The sequence below is a fragment of the Hyla sarda genome, chromosome 4 (genome assembly GCF_029499605.1).
Source record: "Hyla sarda isolate aHylSar1 chromosome 4, aHylSar1.hap1, whole genome shotgun sequence".
NCBI lineage: Eukaryota > Metazoa > Chordata > Amphibia > Anura > Hylidae > Hyla > Hyla sarda.
In genome coordinates this window covers 401,618,251-401,644,552 of record NC_079192.1, presented here as the reverse complement: position 1 = coordinate 401,644,552, position 26,302 = coordinate 401,618,251, and the positions used below count along the sequence as shown (strand labels likewise).

General features: G+C 46.8%; 1 protein-coding gene across 2 annotated transcripts in view; it reads right to left on the bottom strand.

Moving 5' to 3' along the window:
• The window catches only part of CYFIP2 (cytoplasmic FMR1 interacting protein 2), a 109,403-nt gene extending 90,184 nt beyond the window's left edge, over positions 1-19,219 (bottom strand). Inside the window, exons 1-2 of one of the 2 annotated variants that reach the window (XM_056517359.1) lie at positions 19,033-19,219; positions 3,791-3,864 (exon numbers count right to left, since the gene is read on the bottom strand). The gene's annotated coding sequence lies outside the window, so the exon portion shown is untranslated. Of the gene's footprint in view, positions 1-3,790; positions 3,865-12,330; positions 12,497-19,032 lie in introns of those variants that run through there. The other variant, XM_056517360.1, reaches the window with a different exon arrangement.
• Positions 19,220-26,302: the final 7,083 nt, after the last annotated feature.

The window sequence follows — 26,302 nt, the reverse complement described above, 5'->3', positions numbered from 1 at the left end:
AGTTTAGCTATAGCGCAAGTGTTTTATGCTGCTTACTTTGTTTTTACTCTCGTCTACAGGTTGTGGGGCATCAACAGACATCATCCACTCCCTCTTTCAAACACTATTGACCATGGCATCTAAGGGGCTAAAGAATAGGAGACTAACTTTATTAGTCAACGATCAGTCCCCTGATGCCAGAGGCTGTTAGTACAGCGCTGCAATATTTTTTTCTGAAAAGACGACACATTTAAAGGGGTATTCCTGCCCCAAAACATCTTATCCCCTATCCGAAGGATAGGGGATAAGATGTCTGATCGCGGGGGTCCCGCCGCTGGAGAACCCCGCAATCTAGCATGCAGCACCCACCTGTAAGCACTGCTAGAAGCGCTGGAGGCTCTCAATGTTATGCCTCCCGACCACAGGGACTGATCGTGACGTCACGACTCTGCCCCCGTGTGCCCCCTCAATGCAAGTCTTGCATTGAGGGGGCATGGGCATGACGTCACGAGCGGGGCGTGACCATGATGTCACAAGCCTCCGCCCCACATCGCCAGTCATCCGGCATGGAGTGAAGTTCGCTCTGTGCACCGGATGTCTGGGGTGCCGCACCTGAGATGGATAGGGGATAGGATGTCTAGGGGAGGAGTACCCCTTTAAGTCATCCAGTTCTTGAGACTCCACATTAGAAAGAGGAGACTGTACAATTGTTATGTTATAATTATAACTTATTATGGTGTAATATAAGGTTATACAATAGGAAGCCGTCTCTTCAGAGTCCGTGTAACCTCAAGGGATGTAGGCAAACAACACAAAGAACATACAGTCAACAGAGCAGTTCCTCTCGGGGGTCTTAAAACCAAACCACTTCAGTACAGGCCTGATTTTGGGGTCTGTATTTTTAGGGGCTCTGGTCTAGTGAACAAACATTTCCCCATCATTTTATAACCTGCTGTATGTGCTACAAATTCACATTTTTGCTTATTTAGTGCAATTCCACCACTGTTTCCAAATCACCACGTAAGGGACCCAAAGGTCCTACATGAGTTCTCCTGGCAGGCCATGAAGTCAGTAGACGGTAGATAAATCAGCAATTTCCTGATGCAGATATAATGGGGTTAATGAAACGTGGTTGTGCTATAGCGATAAACACCAACCATGGTCTCTCAAAAACGCTACAATAACAAAGCGCATAGACATGTCTGAGCTTAAAACGACAAACACAGAAAACTCCCACACCCTCCGAGAACGAAAAAAGGGTTCGTACCAACTCAATGAACCGTACGGAAGGAGATTTATCAATCTTTTCACACGTATGGCTTTTATATGACAATTTTTTTTTTACTTACTTTTGCTGACATGCAACCTATTTATGAAATAGTCACACAACCTTGATAAATACATTGCATGTAAGCAAAACCCGGGAAACCCGCTTACGGGTACTTTCACACGCGCAGATTTTTTTGCGGGTTTTCCGCTGCGTATTTGAAAGTGGGCGGGCTCTTCTCGGCTGTCCGCAGCAGATTTTCTGAGGCGGAATGTACACTGCGGAAAATCCGCCACAAGCCCCATTGGAGTCAGTAGGGACTGTGGCGGATTTTCCGCAGCGATAATTCCGCCGCGGAAAATCTGCTGCTGACAGCCGAGAAGAGCCCGCCCACTTTCAAATACGCAGCGGAAAACCCGCTAAAAAATCCGTGCGTGTGAACGTACCCTTAAAAAGCATTTTTTAAAGCAGAAAAGTTTTCCCTTATGTTATTAGCCGAAGTTCTTTATCTACCCTTTATTACCAGTAGCGTTACTAGAGAGTGACGGGGAGTGGGGGGTCGTACCACATGGGTGACACTCTGACTGGCAGTAAATAGCTGCCCTCCAACTACCGTATATACTCGAGTATAAGCCGACCCGAATATAAACTGAGGCCCCTAATTTCACCCCAAAACCCCAGGAAAAGTTATTGACTCGACTATAAGCCTAGGGTGGGAAATACATCATCCCTCCATGTAATCATCCCCCCCTGTCATCATTCAGACCCCCGTCATCATCCCCCCCCCTGTCATCATCCAGACACGCGTCATTAACACCCCCGTAATCATCACCGCCTGTCAATCCCTTCATCAGTGGTCTTCAACCTGCGGACCTATAGATGTTGCAAAACTACAACTCCCAGCATGCCCGGACAGCCATCGGCTGTCCGGGCATGCTGGGAGTTGTAGTTTTGAAACCTCTGGAGGTCCGCAGGTTGAAGACCACTGTGGCCTTTGTCATCATCCAGACCCCCCCCCCTTTAGTTTTCTACTCACCGCCCCTCGGTGGGAAGGAAGGGTGAGCTGGTCCGGGCCATCTATGCTGCAGGGACCATCTGGTGGGGAGGGTTAGTCGCTCCCTGTGCGTCGTCGTCAAGGCAACATCTGGGGCAGGCCCGGAGTGCGGAGAAGAGGGACCCCCCGGTGAAAATGGACAGCCCACAAAAACTAACCCTCCCCACCGGACGGTCCCTGCAGCACAGATGGCCCGGACCAGCTCACCCTTCCTTCCCACCGAGGGGAGGTGAGTAGAAAACTAAAGAGGGGGTCTGCATGATGACGAAGGCCGCAGTGGTCTTCAACCTGCAGACCTCCAGAGGTTTCAAAACTACAACTCCCAGCATGCCCGGACAGCCGATGTACAGAACATATAATACCTCCCTGTACTGTAGGGGGCGCTACCAGACACCAGTCAGTGCATACGCTTCAGTAATACAGGTAAAGAGTACAGAACATTTAATACCTCCCAGTACTGTAGGGGGCACTACTAGACACCAGTCAGTGCATGCACTTCAGTAATACAGGTAAAGAGTACAGAACATGTAATACCTCCCTGTACTGTAGGGGGCGCTACCAGACACCAGTCAGTGCATGCACTTCAGTAATACAGGTAAAGAGTACAGAACATGTAATACCTCCCTGTACTGTAGGGGGCGCTACCAGACATCAGTCAGTGCATGCACTTCAGTAATACAGGTAAAGAGTAGTACAGAACATGTAATACCTCCCTGTACTGTAGGGGGCGCTACCAGACACCAGTCAGTGCATACGCTTCAGTAATACAGGTAAAGAGTACAGAACATTTAATACCTCCCTGTACTGTAGGGGGCACTACCAGACATCAGTCAGTGCATACACTTCAGTAATACAGGGGTTTTACCAGTGAATGTCCATTCTGATGTCAGTTCTTCCAGCCAATGACACGTTTCACAGATCTGGACTGTCTGTACATTGTATGTTGAGTCTGGTTTCAACTTACAATGGTCCAGAAAAGACCATTGTATGTTGAAACTATTATCTGTTGAGGCCATTGTAAGTTGAGGGATCACTGTATACCTAAGTGAACTGAGCGCCCTAAGTGTTCTCATTACATATGGCACTCACAATCATATGGCACTCACAATCTTTACCCCCCCCTTCCCCATTTTGGTAGGGCATCTCCTCTGCTTATCTCTGGTGATGCACTGTTTGAATGGCAGCCATACCTACTATTATTTTTATATGGCTGACCTGGCAATTTTATGCATAGTCTTTTACACAACAATCTTCAAGATAATTCCTATAAAACAGCTGAAATAAGAAATGACTAAGCTTTATCCCACTGGTCCCTGGGAATAACGCTGCTGTGTGTGGGGTCCGCTCAGTGAAAGGCATTACTTCATGTTGCCATGGTGACAAACTTAAAAGAAGGTTTTATAAGCTCAGCCGGAGCTCTCTGCACGTATATATATATATGCTACATATACACACTCTAAAGTAAGCCACGACTACCCAGTGCACCATACCTGAAGAAATGGTAAGATCTATAGAGGTCCTCGAAATTTCACGTCTCTTCACGAGCGACGGATCATCGATTTGTCTAAAAGACAGAAAAGAATACACTGTTACAATTCGTACACAGGAAGGATACATTCACAATGGATACTGGACAGGGGCTTTTTAAGGTCTCCAAAATACCTGGAGTTCGAGTCCATAGCCCCAACCATGCCCCTAACCCACAAGCACACCCAGCCTCCTCCTTCAATATTCTCACTAATATCAGCAGGCAACCTTACAGTGTGGTTGCAGCAGTCATACTCCTATCACTCACAGATCTCAGCATGTACTTACTGCCTTAGTGTGATAGGAGTGTGATTGCTGCAACCACACTCCTATCACCCTCCTGCAACCTGCACATACTCAGGTAACCTGTACATGCAGGGATCTGAGCGTGATAGACGTGTGATTGCTGCAACCGCACTCCTATCACTTTCAGGAAGCCTGTACATGCCGAGATCTCAGGCCCAGGGGCCTAAAGAAATGTTGAAGGACTTGAAACGGCCACCATCGTCTGGGTCAGACATCCCTGGAAGCTCTGCTATGCCCTTTATTCACACTAAAGCTTTGGATTTTTGCTTGATGTTTTGCCACCACAAGAATAAACTGAGTTGAAGATAGACCGTATGTGGGTGAGTGCACTTGTCTCTTTTTTTAAAAAGACAGTATGCATGAACTGTTGTGACTTGAGGAGCACCACAGGTCTGAAATTTCACTATAGGTGTTAATTAGGGATCGACCGATTATCGGTATTATCGGCCGATATTCACGATTTTGGACGCTATCAGTATCGGCAATTACCTTGCCGATATTCCGATAACGCCACGCACTGCCCCCACCCCCCCACCGCACCCCGCCGCACCACACCCACCACCACCGCACCGCGCCGCACCCATCACCACCGCTCCGTGCTGCACCCCCCCACCGCACCGCCCCGGCCAGAGACCGCCGCTGCCCCATTGCCTCCCCATCCCCGGTTTTATAATTACCTGTTCCAGGGGCCCGGGCGTCCTGTGTTACGCGGTGCATTGGGGGGTTGCGGCACGGTGCGGTGGGGGGGATAAATAGCCGTTAACTTATACCGGAATATCGGAGTATCGGTATCGGCCCTAAAAAATCTATATCGGTCGATCCCTGGTGTTAATCCAGTCAGTTTAACTAATTGTGCACCTAGAGACATGGTTAGTGCCAAGTGGACAAGTGTTTTTTACTACAGTTACCATCAAACTGTTACTTACCAAATCCTTTATAATGAGACCAATATTACTAATAATACTAGTATACAAGTAGAAATAACTATCACCATACATATTGTCACCATACTGTTACTGACCAAATCCTGTATACTGAGAAAAATATTACCAATAATACTGTACCAGTCTACAAGGAGAAAATAATATCACCATACATATTACCACAATGCTTGTACTGACCAAATTCTGTATACTGAGACTAATATTATCACTAATACCAGTATACATGAAGTAATATTTTTACCATCATACTGTTACTGGCCTAATCCTGTATACTGTGACCAATATTACCAATAATAACAGTACACAGGGACACATATTATCACCATACATATCACCACTATACTGTTACTAAGTATACTAAGATCAATATCACCAATAATACCAGTATACAAGGAGGAATATTATCACCTCACATTTTACCATCATGCTGTTTCTGACCAAATCCTGTATACTGAGAACAATGTTACCAATACAAAAAAGAAAAATGAAATATGTGCACAGGTGCATAGTGCTAGTGCCACCACTATATTGTTACTGAATAAAATCAACTATACAAAAGGCCAGTATTCCCCCATACAGAGCCCATATAGATATCAGCTGTACAAAGGCTCTGCAAACCATATAAGTGATAACAGTTACATCCAGTGACTCACAGGTGATGTCTTGTCTGATCATAGTTGTTTTCTTTCACAATAAAAGTGGGTAGGTTAGTAGGTCCCCATTAAGAAGGTATATTCCGTACAGTAGGCAGATTGTTCACCAATTAGAAAGGTATGTCCCACAGTAGTTAGTACCTTTCTTAAGTAGCCCCCCTCCCCCAATAGGTAAATACATACTAAGATATGTGGGTAGATCAAATTCAACCCCCTCAGTAGTAAAATAAGTTGGTAAGTAGGTAGTCCTAGGTAGGTAGCTATTTAGCTAGCCAGGTAGGTGGGATGTTAGCAAGCTTGGTAGGTAGCCATGTCGGTAGTCAGGTAGGTAGCTAGGTAGGTAGGTAGCCAGAAGGGTAGGTAGTCAAGTAGCTAGCTAGGCAGCTAGCTGTGGCCAGTTGGGGAGGTAGCCAGGTAGATAGATATTCAGGAATATAAGTAGGTAGCCAGCTAGATAGAGGGGTAGCTCCCGCCCCCCTAGTATTCAGATATGTCCCCCCTTTGTGCCTGGTCAGGCCGCTTCTGCGGTTTACCCTGACGGGCAGCTTTCTCCTGTATGTATGTGTATGTATGTGTCCATACAGCTTGAAGCAGTGTTCGTTCGTCTGGGGATCCGGGGCAAGTGTTCTGGATTCCCCATTAGGAAGCGACTATGAGTCAGACCAAGGGCTATTGGGGCGAGATCTATAACTTCAGCCCCCTTACCCAAAAGCTGAAACTGGCTACTGTTTTAGGTTACAGCATTGTATATATGTTCATCGGAGTGTGAGATTTTTGCTAAAATCTTCTTATATATTGTCCATGTAAACATTCAAACTGCTTGCAGCATGTTATAGAGCAGGAGAAGCTGAGCAAATTGATATATACACTCAGGGGCTACTTTATTAGGTACACCTGTTTAATTGCTTATCATGAATAGCTAATTAGCTAATTTAGGCATGTCAGAAATCAGAGGAGATTGGGCAGACTGGTTTGAGACAACAGTATCTCAAATAACAACCAAGGTATACAGAATACCATATTTGATTGCACCACATGTTGACCCTTGAAGCAGATGGGCTACAGCAGAAGAAGAAGACCACTGCAACAGCTGGGAACACCCTACTGGGAAAACACTGCATTAGTACCACCCAATGGACTGGAGGTTTTGTTACATATTCCCAGTAGGTTCATGACCACCACAGCTTCATATTCCCAGTGTGTTCATGACCACCACCGCTACGTATTCCCAGTAGGTTCATGACCACCACCGCTAAGTATTTCCAGTAGGTTCATGACCACCACCGCTACGTATTCCCAGTAGGTTCATGACCACTACCACTACGTATTCCCAGTAGGTTCATGACCACGACCACTACGTATTCCCAGTAGGTTCATGACCACCACCGCTACGTATTCCCAGTAGGTTCATGACCACCACCACTACGTATTCCCAGTAGGTTCATGACCACCACCGCTACGTATTCCCAGTAGGTTCATCACCACCACCCCTACGTATTCCCAGTGTGTTCATGACCACCACCGCTACGTATTCCCAGTAGGTTCATGACCACCACCACTACATATTCCCAGTAGGTTCATGACCACCACCCCTACATATTCCCAGGAGGTTCATGACCACCACCACTACGTATTCCCAGGAGGTTCATGACCACCACCGCTACGTATTCCCAGTGTGTTCATGACTACCACCGCTACGTATTCCCAGTGTGTTCATGACCACCACTAAAGTAAATCATGGCCTGCTGGAAGACGGCAGGGATCATAGAAATGGCGATCATAGAAAGTCAAAAGGTCTAGGTGACTTTAACCTGCATCCAAGGCTATGTTCACACATTACATTTTGGTCAATATTTTTTGCCAAAGCCAGTGGAACTGACACAGACAAAGACAATAATAGAGAGATATTTATGTTTTCGATCCAATCCTGATTTTGGCTTAAAATTACGACCAGAATACTATGTTTGAACATAGCCTAAAGCGAAACAGATATTTTATTCTGACAAGGATATTCTAAAGTATCATTTGCTTTGAGAAATCGTAGCTTCTTTGGCTAACACTATGTACATATCAATGAAAGTCATGTATTCAGTATTCAAAGATCCATAGATGCCGACAATGAATGAAAGCCTCCAGGCAAAGCAAACCGGCAAGACCAACAAAGAGTGTTGAACTGAGATACAAGTGTGTTACTCTACACGCCAATGAATGGGCTGTATGTAGTATAGTGTATCATTGTCCAGGGCTGGTTTTATTGAGAATTTTAGACAGTCTTTCTTGGAACTTCAGCCAACATAATACTGTAATCCCGCCATATAGTACCAAGATAATACTGACATTATTAGCCTATAAAATATCACAATATAGTACTGAAATAATATACTAATGCTATTCCCATATACTTCTCACATAATACTATCCAAGAAGATGGTGCTCTTGGAAATTGCCCAGTTTACAACCCTCTTACACCAGCCCTATCTTTTTGCCCAATACTAATATACTGGGACATTTCCAGCATGCTTATGGCCCTCTTCACATTTCCATTGGAGCTTCCATTAGGAGCCACCATCAAAGATTTAACTGAAAATACCAGACAAAATAACACAGATATATGCGGATTGTGTCCAGTAAAATGTCAGGCACTATAATGGAAACCCGACATACCCCTTATAGTCAGTGGAGTCTATTGGGCACTGCCGGTATCTATACAGCACCGTCTATCTGCCAATCTATGGTTGTTCTGCTCCTATAATGAAGTAGAACAGAAAAAAACTTTCCTCCACCTCTTTCCATTTCCCAGTGCAGCACCTATATGTGAAACACTTTAAGCCGACCAAGGTGGTGGGTGGCACTATGTAAGATTGTCCAATTGTCTAGCTATTCCCCTAAATACAAAATAAATTCTACTCCACCTGTGTATCTCCAACGCCTCTATTAGTTTTCCTCCTATCGATTTCCCGTCTTTAATATTAAAGGGGTACCCGCTGCTCAGCGTTTGGAACAAACTGTTCCGAATGCTGGAGCCGGCGCCCGGAGCTTATGACGTCATAGCCCCCCCCCATGACGTCACGCCCCGCCCCCTCAATGTAAGTTTATGCCGTCACGCCCCCTCCCATAGACTTGCATCGAGGGGGCAGGGCTATGACGTCACGAGCTCCCGGCGCCGGCTCCAGCATTCGGAACAGTTTGTTCCAAACGCTGAGCAGTGGAGTACCCCTTTAAGTGTGTCATCACTACTACACTACTAACTACATCACCGCTACATTACGACACTTGTATCACTATAACTACTTCTCTATTTACATGACATTAAGGGTTGTAGATGGTGCTGGGCGGTATATCGGTTCATACTGAATACTGAAAATTTTGTCCTGCACGATATGAATGCGCAATACCGGTTGGGCCCCTCCCCCTCGGGAATGAATGAATTATCAACCCAGCGCTGCGCTGACCTCACATTGGGGAACTAATCATATGTGACCCGCGAGCACTGTTCTGCTTCAACCCCCCCCCCCAATTAATTACCAGCCCAGTGCTGCGCTGTCCCCATCGGGGAACTAATCATATGTGACCCGCGAGTGCTGTTCTGCTTCAACCTCCCCCACTTAGTTATAAGCCCAGTGCTGCGCTGTCCATATCAGAGAACTAATCACATGCCACCCACAAGCGCTGTCCTCCTGCTTGTTGCGGGCCACCGGCGCTGACACTCTATACTGTACGCTGTATTCGTATGCCCGGCCTGCAAAAGATAAACAAAATAAACTTTAACTCACTTTCCCACGTTGAAGAGCCGTCAGCCTATCACCGGCCACAGCGATGTTCCTCCTCGGCCGGTGATAGGTTTAGCCCACTGTCATGTAAGGAGCCGGCTTCTTACATGACAGTGGGCTCAACCTATCACCGGCCGAGGCGGAACATCGCTGCGGCCACTGATAGGCTGACGGCTCTCCGACGTTCTCGTCCCCAGGAAGCAGGTGAGGCCGGTACCGGACCAACGGGAGGTGAGTTAAAGTTTATTTTGTTTATCTTTTGCAGCCCGGCCATAGGGATACAGCGTACAGTACAGAGTGCCAGCGCCGGCGGCCCGCAACAGACAGGAGGACGAGGAGGGCAGCGCTTGTGGGTGACGTGATTAGTTCCCCGATGGGGACAGCGCAGCGCTGGGCTGATAATTAATTGGGGGGGGGGGGAGAAGCAGAACAGCACTCGCGGGTCACATGATTTTTTTTGGGGGGGGGGGGGGAGAGTGAAATACTGTTATATACAGTGGAACCGCCATAAGTTACAAAAATACCATGATACACATTTTTGGTCATACCACCCAGCTCTAGTTGTAGATAAGAAATGCTCCAAAAACTGTATAATAACATATAACATAGCAGTGTCAGGTTGCCTAGGAAAACAGAGCAGGCTAGTCAGGGCATGATGGGAGTTGTAGTTCTGCAACAGCTGAAGAGCTACGTAACCCTATGAGTGCAGCGGCAGATACAGTACACATATATTGAATAAAAGGGTTAATGTTTCTCCTTAAGGAGAGCATCATAAAGAGGTGTGGAGACTTATAGGCCATTTAAGCTCCACTGGGAATTCTGGAAAGAAAGAACATGCAAACAAGCTTTCACACCAGTTTTTTTTAAGTGACTTTACCTTAAAGGGGTATTCCAGGATTTTTTTTTTATTTGACTATGCTACAGGGGCTGTAAAGTTAGTGTAGTTCATAATATAGTGTCTGTACCTGTGTGTGACGGTTTTCTCACAATTCTTCAGAATTTTCACCCCAATATTTATTTTTAACAGCATACAAAATGACTGTTGTCTCAGATTTTTCCCAGGTTGCAATGCGGCCGAGACCTGACTCACTAGTCATCTGATGACAGGGAGCCTGTCTGCTTCAATGGGTGGAGGTATCAATCTACAACTAATGCAACAGCTGTAGGCACCCTGATTGGAAAACAATGGTCTTTTGAATGAATGCAGCTCATTTATGTTTCAATGGGTGGGGTGGCTGATGTGTGGGAGGGAGGAAAATGGAATTGTGGGATTTGCAGGCAAAGAAGAAAACTCAAAAAGGAAATACCAGTTCATAAAAAGCTAGCCACAGTGTTATGGTAATCTCACAACATAGCCATTTAGCCCCAAGACAAGCGCAGATCCTTCCTAAGCATGTCCATTACTGTCTGCCAGGTACGTACTAAAATCACCTCATGGTGGAGAACCCCTTTAAGGCGGTACCCCGGGGAAATAAAACTTATCCCCTATCCACAGGGGATAAGTTTGTGATCTCAGGGGGTCTGACCTCAGGGTGATTTGTGGAGTGGGCCATCACTTAAGACTGCCTCCGAGAGTGGGGGCTGTAGCTCCCTGAGTACTGGTGAGTAGCCGGCCTCCATACAGGATATCTCAGAGGGCGCAACCCCCCCCCCCCCCACTGTGGTCAGAAACATAGGGGATAAATATTTTTTCCCTGGACCACCCCTTTAAAGTCAGTGTTTCACTGATTGGGAATGTATGCCAAGCCAGAGATCTCTCCAGAAGGAAAGAATACCCATCTGCAGATATCTAGGCAACAACCTAAAACAGCTGTCTGCAGATGGGTATTCTTTCCTTTTAGAGAGATCTTTGGCTTGGCATACATTCCCAGTCAGTGAAACACTGACTTTAAAGGGGTAGTCAAGAGAAAAAATAGGGGTACTCCGCTGGAAAAACATTTTTTTTTTATCAACTGGTTCCAGAAATTTAAACAGATTTGTAAATTACTTCTATTAAAAAAAAATCTTAATCCTTCCAGTACTTATCAGCTGTTATTAGCTCCACAGGACTTCTCTTCTTTTTGAATTTCCTTTCTGTCTGACCACAGTGCTCTCTGCTGACACCTCTGTCCATGTCAGGAACTTTCCAGAGCAGGATATGTTTGCTCCTACAGTTCCTGAAATGGACAGAGGTGTCAGCAGAGCGCCCCGTGGTCAGACAAAAAGGAAATTCAAAAAGAAAAGAACTTCCTGTGGATCATACAGGAGCCGATAAGTATTGGAAGGATTAAGATTTTTTAATAGAAGTCATTTACAAATCTGTTTAACTTTCTGGCACCAATGGAAGGATTAAGATTTTTTTTAATAGAAGTCATTTACAAATTTGGCACCAGTTGATTTAAAGAAAAATGTTTTCCAGCGGAGCACCCCTTAAAGGGAGACCCCTTGAAAAGTGGTGTCAAAGCTGCTTTTGCATATATCTTCCCAGCTATTGAAGAAACTGGTGTGTCCTTGATTTCCACGAGCCCCCATTGACTTTAACATAAGGCACGTAAAAATGATTCCTCCACCGGGGCATATTTATCAATGCGTTTGCGCCGCTTTTCTACGTACAAAATAATACACAATGCAAACGGTGCGCTACATGGTTATACAAGTGCAGGAAGGCAGATTATGTCTGTATAACCCTATAGGAAAAAAAATATATATAAAATAACTGGATATTTACAGGGAATGTCAGGATATCGGCCATAGGGGGCCTTTACGCTGCTGCAGACAGGCATTGTGCACACATCACAGTCTATGGTGGGGTCCCTAGGCGTCGCTCAATGTCACCCACTGGTGTGATTACCTCTCTGGGTGGTGTGCAGGAACCCGGCTGCTGCGGGAGGATGTGTTCAGGCTCAGATGCTGCGGATGTGTGTAAAGAGATCAGTCATCTCAGTACAGCTAAGCCCGGCCCTTCCTGTGCAAGCACCTGCTGCACGGCGCATCACATGCACTGCCATCATAATACCGGGGGGTGGGGGGGATGATGAGATATGGCATGGGCATACGCCAGGCTGGTGCAGAAGGTTTGGATGCCCTGGAAACCATAACCTAGATATGTTATGTAACACTAGACCAGTGTTTCCCAACCAGGGTGCCTCCAGCTGTTGCAAAACTACAACTCCCAGCATGCTCGGACAGCCAACGGCTGTCCGAGCATGCTGGGAGTTGTAGTTTTGCAACAGCTGGAGGCACCCTGGTTGGGAAACACTGAGCTAGACAAAAGCTCATACCCGGTACATATATAATGCTGAGACAGGTTGCCCTGGCACCTGATAAGGTTTCGGTTCACATCACGTTTTTGCCATACTGTTTTCAATCAGTTTTTCTAAAGAAAGAAAACCGTATGGCAAAAAAAACGGACGAAACAGTATGGGAAAAAGTAAACTGTATGCGTTTTTAAACAGTATACTATTTTTAAAAGTACATACGGTTCCGTCCGTTTTTTTATAGAAAAAAAAAACATACGTTTTTGAAATTTTTGTTCATTTTTAATGGGAGGGGTCTTGGGTGGGGACTTTAGGATGCAAATGCGCATGTGCAAAGTAAAAACCGTATAAGCTTTCCCGTATGGAACCGTATACATGTGCGTTTCCCCATTGACGTCCATGTTAAAACAAACGTATGCGGTTGCAGTACGGTTTTTAAACCGGAGACAAAATCGTGGTCAACCACGGTTTTGACTCCGGTTTAAAAACCGTACTGCAACCGCATACGTATTTTTTTTAACAAGGACGTCAAGGGGAAACGCACATGTATACGGTTCCATACGGGAAAACGTATACGGTTTTAACTTTGCACATGAGCATTTGCATCCTAAAGTCCCCACCCAAGACCCCTCCCATTAAAAAATGAACAACATTTTCAAAAACGTATGTTTTTTTTTTTCTATAAAAACGGACGGAACTGTATGCGCTTTTAAAAACAGTATACGGTTTAAAATCGCATATAGTTTACTTTTTCCCATACTGTTCCATCCGTTTTTTTGCCTTACGGTTTTCTTTAGAAAAACGGGTTGAAAACGGTATGGCAAAAACGTGATGTAAACCCTAAGGGTGCATTCACAACACATTTTTGCAATACAGTTCCCGTATCCGTTTTTTGATGAAAAACAGATTCCTCAAAACCGGACTAAACTGTATCCAAACGTGTATACAAATTTCAACTCATATACAGTTAAAAAACGTATACGGTTTGAAAAATGATGTCCGGTTGCATCCGTTTTTTAAGAAAAAACTTAATATGTTTTTAACTTTTCGCTCCATTTTGAATAAAGTTTCACTTGTTTGATGGAAATTCCAAGAAAAAAAAAAACAGTGCAAAGTCAAAAAAACGTATGGTGAAAACCGGATGCAACTGTACGCACATACGATTCTGTACGGTTCCCATTGACTCCCATGTTAAAATAACATACGGTTTAATACAGTTTTTCACCCGGACCAAAAACCGTGGTAGACTACGGTTTTGGGTACGGTTAAAAAAACTGACAAAACCGTACAGGGTGCAAAACGGACACAACCTGATGCATCTTTTGGCATACGGTTTTCAATGGAGAGTCAGTACATACGGTTTTCAATACGGTTCCGTACGGTTTTTACATTGAAAACGTATACGGGAACTGTATTGCAAAAACGTGGCGTGAATGCAGCCTTAGACTGGGTTCACACCACGTTTTTGCAATACAGTTCCCGTATACGTTTTCAATTTGAAAACCGTACTGAAAACCGTATGCACTGACTCTCCATTGAAAACCGTATGCCAAAAGATGCATCCGGTTGTGTCCGTTTTGCATCTTGTACGGTTTTGTCATTTTTTTTTCCCGTTCCCAAAACCATAACCCACCACGGTTTTTGGTCCGGGTGAAAAGACGTATTGAAACTTATACGTTTTTTCTTTTTCAACATAGGAGTCAAAGGGAACCATACAGAACCGTATGTGCGCACGGTTCCATCCGGTTTTCACCATCCGGTTTTTGACTTTGCACAGTTTTTTTTGGGAATATCAATCAAACAAGTGAAACTTTATTCATAATAGAGTGAAAAGTTAAAACATATATGTTTTTTTTCCTCAGAAAACGGATGCAACCGGACATCATTTTTTAAACCATATACGGATAAAAATTTGGACACACGTTTTCATACAGTTTAGTCAGGTTTTGAGGAATCCGTTTTTTTATCAAAAACCTGATACGGGAACTGTACTGCAAAAACGTGGTGTGAAGTGAACCCACCCTATCTAGCTCGGTTTAGGTGGGAGAGATTTATCAAAACCTGTCCAGAGGAAAAGTTGCTGAGTTGCCCATAGCAACCAATCAGATTGCTGCTTTCATTTTTGAAGAGGCCTCTGGAAAATGAAAGGAGCGATCTGATTGGTTGCTATGGGCAACTCAGCAACTTTTTCTCTGAACAGGTTTTGATAAATCTCCCCCAAAATGAGTATACAGCATGCGAGCATTATAAACTATACCAGATAAGAGCGCGTAATGAATAAAGGTTTCAGACACTGGAACATAAACCAGTCGGCCATCACATTAAAACTAGGGTGTAGTGTGCACTGCGTTTCTACAATGTCCCATACATAGCAAGCGGTAATGCCCTGGTTGTTATGGCAACTATTGTGCAACAGTAGGATCCAGGGACGTGCACAGTCATTTTGGGGGGCAGGGGCTCAAGTCGAAAAAAGGGCACTTCTCGTTATAAAAAATAAATAAATAAAAAAGTTTGTAAAAACCTTACATAACAGAATTCCTGAGATAAGGGACCTCCGACAGTCCCAATCAGTGACGGCATCATAGGGCAGGTGCTTTCAAATGGCAGGGGCTCAAGCCCCCTTTTGAGTCTATTGGGGACATGTATCAAAGATTTTTACCCCGTTTTGTGTTTACATTTTTGCGCAAATTTTTTTTTGCGTACATTCTGGTGGAGCATTTCCTCCAGATGTGTAGGTTTCGGTGTACCTTGGAGGGACATATTTAGTAGGGATCGACCGATATCGATTTTTTTAGGGCCGATACCGATAATCTGTGGAGGTTAAGGCCGATAGCCGATAACTTATACCGATATTCCAGTATAAGTTATCGGCTATTTAACAACCCCCCCCGGCGACGCTGCTGCAAATCATTGATTTAAATCTGGCGCTTTAAATCAATGAACTGCAGCGGCTTTGGCGGTGCCAGAGACCGCCGCCGCCACTCGCTTCTCTCCCCCTGCCTGTCCTGGGGTCCTCCTGAGTCCTACCACCACCGCTGCCCCCCCTATCCTCTGCCCAGAGACCGCCGCTGCCGCCCGCTTCTCTCCTCCTGCCGGTCCTTAGTCCAACCACCGCCGCCCAATTGCCTCCCCCATCCCCAGTTTTATAATTACCTGTTCCCGGGGCCCGCGCTACTTCTGGCTCCCACGGCGTCCTGAGCTGTCATTGTGCGCACTGACGGTGACGTTGCTTTGAGGACGTCACTTGTCATTGCGCAGCGCACAGCGCAACACAGGACGCCGCAGGAGCCAGAAGTAGCGCGGACCCCGGGCCCCGGGAACAGGTAATCATAAAACCAAGGATGGGGGGGGGGGGGGCAATGGGGCAGCGGCGGTCTCTGGCCGGGGCAGTGCGGTGGGGGGTGCGGTGAGGTGGGCGGGGGGTTTGCGGTGCGGGGCATTATCGGATTATCGGCAAGGTAACTGACACCTCTGTCCATGTCAGGAACTGTCCAGAGTAACATATGTTTGCTATGGGGATTTTCTCCTGCTCTGTACAGTTTCTGATACGGGCATCAGGTGTCAGCAGAGAGCACTGTGGGCAAGACAAAAAAGAAATTCAAAAAGAAAAGTATTTCCTCTGTAGCATACAGCTGCTAATAAGTGCTGGAAGGGTAAAGATTTTTTAATAGAAGTTATTTACAAATCTGATTAAATTTCTGTCACCAGTTCATTTAAAAAAAATGTTTTCCACCGGAGTACCCCTCCATGGATATGCCACCCTCTGATTAACACAATTTTGATGTTCGTTTTGAGGTGAAGGTTCACTGCTAAACTGCAATGTTAGATTTGTGTATTGTATCATGGCCAAAAATGGAAAATAGATTGGGGCAAATATTATGAATGATGAGCAAACGCTGTATTGATACAAATGTCATAAGGATCCAGATGATAGGAAGACATCAGCCTGGTGCACGTGACCAAACACTATGTAGACAGTAGCCTGAGACCAAGATGCCAAGATGAGCAAACACTGGACTGGTATCAGACACAAGACTGGTGCAAATATTCCCAATGCTGTGCCAACAATAATGCCTACTGTATAAGCCGAGTTTTTCAGCACGATTTTTCGTGCTGAAAATGCCCCCCTCAGCTTATACTCGAGTGAACTCTCCGCCTGTCAATCCCTTCTCAGTGGTCTTCAACCTGCGGACCTCCAAATGTTGCAAAACTACAACTCCCAGCATGCCCGGACAGCCATCGGCTGTCCGGGCATGCTGGGAGTTGCAGTTTTGAAACCTCTGGAGGTCCGCAGGTTGAAGACCACTGCGGCCTTCGTTATCATCCAGACCCCCCCCTTTAGTTTTGTACTCACCTCCCCTCGGTGGGAAGGAAGGGTGAGCTGGTCCGGGCCATCTATGCTGCAGGGACCGTCCGGTAGGGAGGGTTAGTCGTTCTGGGCTGTCCATCTTCACCGGAGGGGCCCTCTTCTCGGCGCCTGCGCGCCTGAACGTCCCCATGTGTCGTCGTCAAGGCAACGTCACTAGTCCGGGGCAGGCCGGAGCGCGGAGAAGAGGGGCCACCTGGTGAAAATGTACAGCCCGGAACGACTAACCCTCCCAACCGGACAGTCCCTGCAGCATAGATGGCCCGGACCAGCTCACCCTTCCTTCCCACCGAGGGGAGGTGAGTAGAAAACTAAAGGGGGGGTCTGGATGATGACCAAGGCCGCAGTGGTCTTTAACCTGCGGACCTCCAGAGGTTTCAAAACTACAACCCCCAGCATGCCCGGACAGCCGATGGCTGTCCGGGCATGCTGGGAGTTGTAATTTTGCAACATCTGGAGGTCCGCAGGTTGAAGACCACTGATGAAGGGATTGACAGGCGGTATATATACACACACACACATATATATATATATATATATATATATATATATATATATATATACATACAGGCCTTAAGTCCTGCAGGAATGCGTGGGAACTGAGTTCCTGCACTTTTTCCACAGCAGGAACACCATTCCTATTAGCAAGAGTCTTGCAGGACCAGCCCTTGAGTGGAAATCTTGAGGGAGTTCCCACACTTTTTTCCCCAGGACTTGACCCCTGATGATATATATATATATATATATATATATATATATATATATATATATATGTATATACACATATATGTATATATACCTGATGATGAGAAAACACTTTCCTGTATGCTGGTAGTAGGGATACAGACACTATGATGATGTGTGTGTGTATGTATATATATATATATATATATATACACCTGATGAAGAGTAAGAACTATACTGGTGCACAGATAGTAAAAATACATACACTATGATAATATATATATATATATATATATATATATATATATATATACCTAATGATGAGAAAACACTTTTCTGTGTGCAGGTAGTAAGTATCCAGACACTATGATTATATATATATATATATATATATATATATATATATATATATTTATCTAATGATGAGCAAACACTGATTAATAGGGTACCAATGCAGAATCAGTAAAAGGGCCCCCCGCCAACCATGTGCCATTTATAATACCGCTGTCTTACTATGTGGCCCCTTCAGGCACCAGGATCTGGGTGCATCCGCGACCTCTGCGCCAGCTATGGTAATGCCCATGTCTGTTGCAAAATAATGTCCAATATTGAGCAAATACCAGTGCATGAATAATAGAGATCAGATACTTGGTAGACATTGACCAGGAGCATACAGTATTATCCTGTGATTTCCAATCAGTGTACCTCCAGCTGTTGCAAAACCACAACTCCCAGCATGCCCGGACAGCCTTCGGCTGTCCGGGCATGCTGGTAGTTGTAGTTTTGCAACAGCTGAAGGCTCCCTGGTTGGGATAGCCTAGTATAACCTGGTGATGAGCAAACACTGATCCATCAGTGATAGAGATGAAAGGCTTGGTAGCCCATAGTGGGTACTGGGTGGGCACTGGTGAGGATCAGGCACTGGTGGGCCAAAGATGGGGCCGATCCTGGTGATAAATGGAATATACTGAGTCACAGGCTACACAGCCATGTTCAGCAGCTCCAGGCAGCAATGAGCACAATCCACCTCCCCCCAATCCAAATCTAGGAAAGAGATTGAGGGTACTGTACGGGGTGAGAGGGCAGGTACATTGCAGCACTGATGGCCCAAGAGGAGGATGTGATGGCTTCTGTGCTACAATGTATCCAGAGGATGGAGCCGGGGATCAGCACCATCCGCATCCATGATAGAGAGCACAGCCCGGGAGATGCGGTCACCACAACCCCCCGACATGTCAGGACTCACCAGGCTGGGCAGGGGCTCATGGTCCGGGAAAGGCTGCAGAGGAGGCGGCAGGTGGACGGGCTGTGATCGGCTGATGTCTGCACCATCCCCCGGATCTCTCCTCACATCTTCTCATCTCTCCTCCCCTCTCCCACCCCCTCACAACGACAGCAACATGGCTGCAGCGGCAGATGGGAAGTGCGGGCTCTACTGCTCCCCCTCCACACAGCATCACACAGCATCACAACATACCCCATCACACAGCATATCCCTCCACACAGCATCACATATAATCACACAGCATCACACATAATCACACAGCATATCCCTCCACACAGCATCACATATAATCACACAGCATCACACATAATCACACAGCATCACACAGCATACCCCATCACACAGCATACCCCATCACACAGCATACCCCATCACACAGCATACCCCATCACACATCACACAGCATATCCCTCCACACAGCATCACATATAATCACACAGCATCACACATAATCACACAGCATCACACAGCATACCCCATCACACAGCATACCCCATCACACAGCATACCCCATCACACAGCATATCCCATCACACAGCATACCCCATCACACAGCATACCCCATCACACAGCATACCCCATCACACAGCATATCCCATCACACAGCATACCCCATCACACAGCATACCCCATCACACAGCATATCCCTCCACACAGCATCACACATCACACAGCATATCCCTTCACACACCATCACACAGCATACCCCATCACACAGCATCATACAGCATACCCCATCACACAGCATCATACAGCATACCCCATCACACAGCATATCCCTCCACACAGCATCACACATCACACAGCATATCCCTCCACACAGCATCACACATCACACAGCATATCCCTCCACACAGCATCATACAGCATACCCCATCACACAGCATATCCCTCCACACAGCATCACACATCACACAGCATATCCCGCCACACAGCATCACACATCACACAGCATATCCCTCCACACAGCATCATACAGCATACCCCATCACACACTATATCCCTCCACACAGCATCACACATCACACAGCATATCCCTCCACACAGCATCACACATCACACAGCATATCCCTTCACACACCATCACACAGCATATCCCTCCACACAGCATCACATATAATCACATATAATCACACAGCATACCCCATCACACAGCATATCCCTCCACACAGCATCACACAGCATACCCCATCACACAGCATATCCCTCCACACAGCATCACACAGCATATCCCTTCACACACCATCACACAGCATATCCCTCCACACAGCATCACATATAATCACACAGCATCACACAGCATACCCCATCACACAGCATATCCCTCCACACAGCATCACACAGCATATCCCTCCACACAACATCACATATAATCACACATCATCACAACATATCCCTCCACACAGCATCACACAGCATATCCCTTCACACACCATACCCATCACACAGCATATCCCTCCACACAGCATCACACAGCATCACAACATATCCCTCCACACAGCATACCCCATCACACAGCATATCCCTTCACACAGCATCACAACATATCCCTCCACACAGCATACCCCATCACACAGCATATCCCTCCACACAGCATATCCCTCCACACAGCATCACACATCATCACACAGCATATCCCTCCACACAGCATCACGCATCACACAGCATATCCCTCCACACAGCATCACTCAGCATCACACATAATCACACAGCATCACACAGCATATCCCTCCACACAGCATCACACAGCATATCCCTTCACACAGCATCACGCATCACACAGCATATCCCTCCACACAGCATCACACATAATCACACAGCATCACACATCACACAGCATATCCCTCCACACAGCATCACACAGCATATCCCTTCACACAGCATCACACATAACACAGCATATCCCTCCACACAGCATATCCCTCCACACAGCATCACACATCACACAGCATATCCCTCCACACAGCATATCCTTCCACACACCATCACACAGCATATCCCTCCACACAGCATCACACATCACACAGCATCACACATAATCACACAGCATATCCCTCCACACACCATCACACATCACACAGCATATCCCTTCACACAGCATCACACAGCATATCCCTTCACACAGCATCACACAGCATATCCCTCCACAAAGCATCACACAGCATCACACATCACACAGCATATCCCTTCACACAGCATATCCCTCCACACACCATCACACAGCATATACCTCCACACAGCATCACACATCACACAGCATATCCCTCCACACAGCATCACACAGCATATCCCTCCACACAGCATCACACAGCATATCCCTCCACACAGCATCACACATGATCACACAGCATCACACAGCATATCCCTCCACACACCATCACACATCACACAGCATCACACATCACACAGCATATTCCTTCACATAGCATCACACATCACACAGCATATCCCTCCACAAAGCATCACATATAATCACACATCATCACACAGCATCACACAGCATATCCCTTCACACAGCATCACACATCAGACAGCATCACACAGCATCACACATCACACAGCATATCCCTCCACCCAGCATCACACAGCATCACATAGCATATCCCTCCACACAGCATCACACATAATCACACAGCATCACACAGCATCACACATCAGACAGCATCACACAGCATCACACATCACACAGCATATCCCTCCACACAGCATCACACAGCATATCCCTCCACACACCATCACACAGCATATCCCTCCACACAGCATCAAACAGCATATCCCTCCACACAGCATCACACAGCATCACACATAATCACACAGCATATCCCTCCACACAGCATCACACATAATCACACAGCATATCCCTCCACACACCATCACACAGTATCACACATCACACAGCATATCCCTTCACACAGCATCACTCAGCATATCCCTTCACACAGCATCACACATCACACAGCATATCCCTTCACACAGCATATCCCTCCACAAACCATCACACAGCATATCCCTCCACACAGCATCACACATCACACAGCATATCCCTTCACACAGCATATCCCTCCACACACCATCACACAGCATATCCCTCCACACAGCATCACACATCACACAGCATATCCCTCCACACACCATCACACAGCATATCCCTCCACACAGCATCACACATCACACAGCATATCCCTCCACACAGCATATCCCTCCACACACCATCACACAGCATATCCCTCCACACAGCATCACACAGCATATCCCTCCACACAGCATCACGCATCACACAGCATATCCCTCCACACAGCATCACACAGCATCACACACAATCACACAGCATCACACATCAGACAGCATCACACAGCATATCCCTCCACACAGCATCACACATCACACAGCATATCCCTCCACACACCATCACACAGCATATCCCTCCACACAGTAACACACATCACACAGCATATCCCTCCACACAGCATCACACAGCATATCCCTCCACACAGCATACCCCATCGCACAACATCACACATCATCATCACCTATCACACAGCATCACTTATCACGCAGCATATCCCATCACACATCATCATCACCTAGCACACAACATCTCATATCACCCAGCATCACTTATCACACATCAGCACCTAGCACACAACATCACATATTCCATCACACAGAATCACGTATCCCCTTTCCTCTATATTAGCTAGTTAGATCTCCCATCCCCCTTTATTTAGGTAAGTAGGCTCCTCCCCTCCTCCATATTAGTTAGCCAATAGATTCCTTCCCTTATATTAGGTAGGTAACAGGCTGCTCTCCCTCCATATTAGCTGGTATCCCCCCTGCCCTTTATATTACACAGGTAGGTAAGCAGATACTGAGTTGCCCATAGCAACCAATCAGATCACTTCTTTCATTTTCCAGAGGCCTTTTCAAAACTGAAAGAAGCGATCTGATTGGTTGCTATGAGCAACTCAGCAACTTTTCCTCTAGACAGGTTTTGATAAATCTCCCCTTATGTCTATCCAAAGTATAGGGGATAAGATCTCTGATCGCAGGCGGTGCAGCCGCTGGGACCCCCTGCAGTCTCTGTGCCCGCACCCCGGCGTTCTGAACACTTATGTGGGCTGGAAAAGGTGGATACAGTCCTGGGAGAAATAGTTGTGCGGACCGCAGTCTCAAGAGCGAGCTCCCTGCTGCGGCTGAGTGGGAACTCCGCTGCCACGAGCAAACACACAGAGCTATCCAGCCGCAGCAGGGAGCTCGCTTTTGTGACCGCCAGCGCATCCGCAGCGTGAAATACGTTTCAGGTGCGCTCCTTGTGATACTTGTGATCCATGTTGATGCGGAGAATACTCCACACTGCACAAGAAGGCTCCCGATCCCGCTCGCTTCATTTAACAGATCTGTCAGTGACGTCAAATGTCTCCGTGAGAGAAGGAGGCAGGGAAGTTTCCTTAGTACAATAAAACATAGTCACATATTGACGGAGATCGAAAATGGCGCAAAGAACAAGTAGTGCGCTTAACCGTAGTAACATCTGGCTAAGAACACAAACCAGGGTGCCTCCAGCTGTTGCAAAACTACAACCCCCAGCATGCCTGAACAGCCGAAGGCCTGGCTAAGAACACGAACCAGTGTGCCTCCAGCTGTTGCAAAACTACAACCCCCAGCATGCCCGGACAGCCGAAGGCCTGGCTAAGAACACAAACCAGTGTGCCTCCAGCTGTTGCAAAACTACAACCCCCAGCATGCCCGGACAGCCGAAGGCCTGGCTAAGAACACAAACCTGTGTACCTCCAGCTGTTGCAAAACTACAACCCCCAGCATGCCCGGACAGCCGAAGGCCTGGCTAAGAACACAAACCAGGGTGCCTCCAGCTGTTGCAAAACTACAACCCCCAGCATGCCCGGACAGCCGAAGGTCTGGCTAAGAACACAAACCAGTGTGCCTCCAGCTGTTGCAAAACTACAACCCCCAGCATGCCCGGACAGCCGAAGGCCTGGCTAAGAACACAAACCAGGGTGCCTCCAGCTGTTGCAAAACTACAACCCCCAGCATGCCCGGACAGCCGAAGGCCTGGCTAAGAACACAAACCAGTGTGCCTCCAGCTGTTGCAAAACTACAACCCCCAGCATGCCCGGACAGCCGAAGGCCTGGCTAAGAACACAAACCAGTGTGCCTCCAGCTGTTGCAAAACTACAACCCCCAGCATGCCCGGACAGCCGAAGGCCTGGCTAAGAACACAAACCAGTGTGCCTCCAGCTGTTGCAAAACTACAACCCCCAGCATGCCCGGGCAGCCGAAGGCCTGGCTAAGAACACAAACCAGTGTGCCTCCAGCTGTTGCAAAACTACAACCCCCAGCATGCCCGGACAGCCGAAGGCCTGGCTCAGAACACAAACCAGTGTGCCTCCAGCTGTTGCAAAACTACAACCACCAGCATGCCCGGACAGCCGAAGGCCTGGCTAAGAACACAAACCTGTGTGCCTCCAGCTGTTGCAAAACTACAACCCCCAGCATGCCCGGACAGCCGAAGGCCTGGCTAAGAACACAAACCAGTGTGCCTCCAGCTGGTGCAAAACTACAACCCCCAGCATGCCCGGACAGCCGAAGGCCTGGCTAAGAACACAAACCAGTGTGCCTCCAGCTGTTGCAAAACTACAACCCCCAGCATGCCCGGACAGCCAAAGGCCTGGCTAAGAACACAAACCAGTGTGCCTCCAGCTGTTGCAAAACTACAACCCCCAGCATGCCCGGACAGCCGAAGGCCTGGCTAAGAACACAAACCAGTGTGCCTCCAGCTGTTGCAAAACTACAACCCCCAGCATGCCCGGGCAGCCGAAGGCCTGGCTAAGAACACAAACCAGTGTGCATCCAGCTGTTGCAAAACTACAACCCCCAGCATGCCCGGACAGCCGAAGGCCTGGCTCAGAACACAAACCAGTGTGCCTCCAGCTGTTGCAAAACTACAACCACCAGCATGCCCGGACAGCCGAAGGCCTGGCTAAGAACACAAACCAGTGTGCCTCCAGCTGTTGCAAAACTACAACCACCAGCATGCCCGGACAGCCGAAGGCCTGGCTAAGAACACAAACCTGTGTACCTCCAGCTGTTGCAAAACTACAACCCCCAACATGCCCGGACAGCCGAAGGCCTGGCTAAGAACACAAACCAGTGTGCCTCCAGCTGTTGCAAAACTACAACCCCCAGCATGCCCGGACAGCCGAAGGTCTGGCTAAGAACACAAACCAGTGTGCCTCCAGCTGTTGCAAAACTACAACCCCCAGCATGCCCGGACAGCCGAAGGCCTGGCTAAGAACACAAACCAGGGTGCCTCCAGCTGTTGCAAAACTACAACCCCCAGCATGCCCGGACAGCCGAAGGCCTGGCTAAGAACACAAACCAGTGTGCCTCCAGCTGTTGCAAAACTACAACCCCCAGCATGCCCGGACAGCCAAAGGCTGTCCGGGCATGCTGGGAGTTGTAGTTTTGCAACAGCTGGAGGCACGCTGGTTGGGAAACACTGTGTGTAGTATCAGGATCCAGGAGAGCAGTGCTGATGCTTTGCAGGTTGTATTTTGCTATATTAGCTCGGGGAGAGTTAATACAAAATTTTACAAAAATTTTAAAAAGTGCAATAAAAATCTGCTACTTCTAAGGCTGCATTCACACCACGTTTTTGCAATACAGTTACCGTATCAGGTTTTTGATAAAAAAAACGGATTCCTCAAAACCGGACTAAACTGTATGAAAACGTGTGTACGAATTTTAATCCGTATACGTTTTGAAAAATTATGTCCGTCTGCATCCGTTTTTTTTAGGGGAAAAACGTATAAGTTTTTAACTTTTCACTCCATTATGAATAAAGTTTCACTTGTTTGATTGAAATTCCAAGAAAAAAACAGTGCAAAGTCAAAAAACCGTATGGTGAAAACCGGATAAAACCGTACGCACACAGTTCTGTCCGGTTCCCATTGACTCCCATGTTAAAAAAAAAAAAACGTATACGGTTTAATACGGTTTAATACGGTTTTTCACCCGGACCAAAAAACCGTGGTAGACTACAGTTTTGGGTACGGGAAAAAAAACTGACAAAACCGTACAGGATGCAAAACGGACACAACCTGATGCATCGTTTGGCATATGGTTTTCAATACGGTTCCGTACGGTTTTCAAATTGAAAACGTCTACGGGAACTGTATTATAAAAAAAAACAGCGTGAACCCTTAGGCTGCAT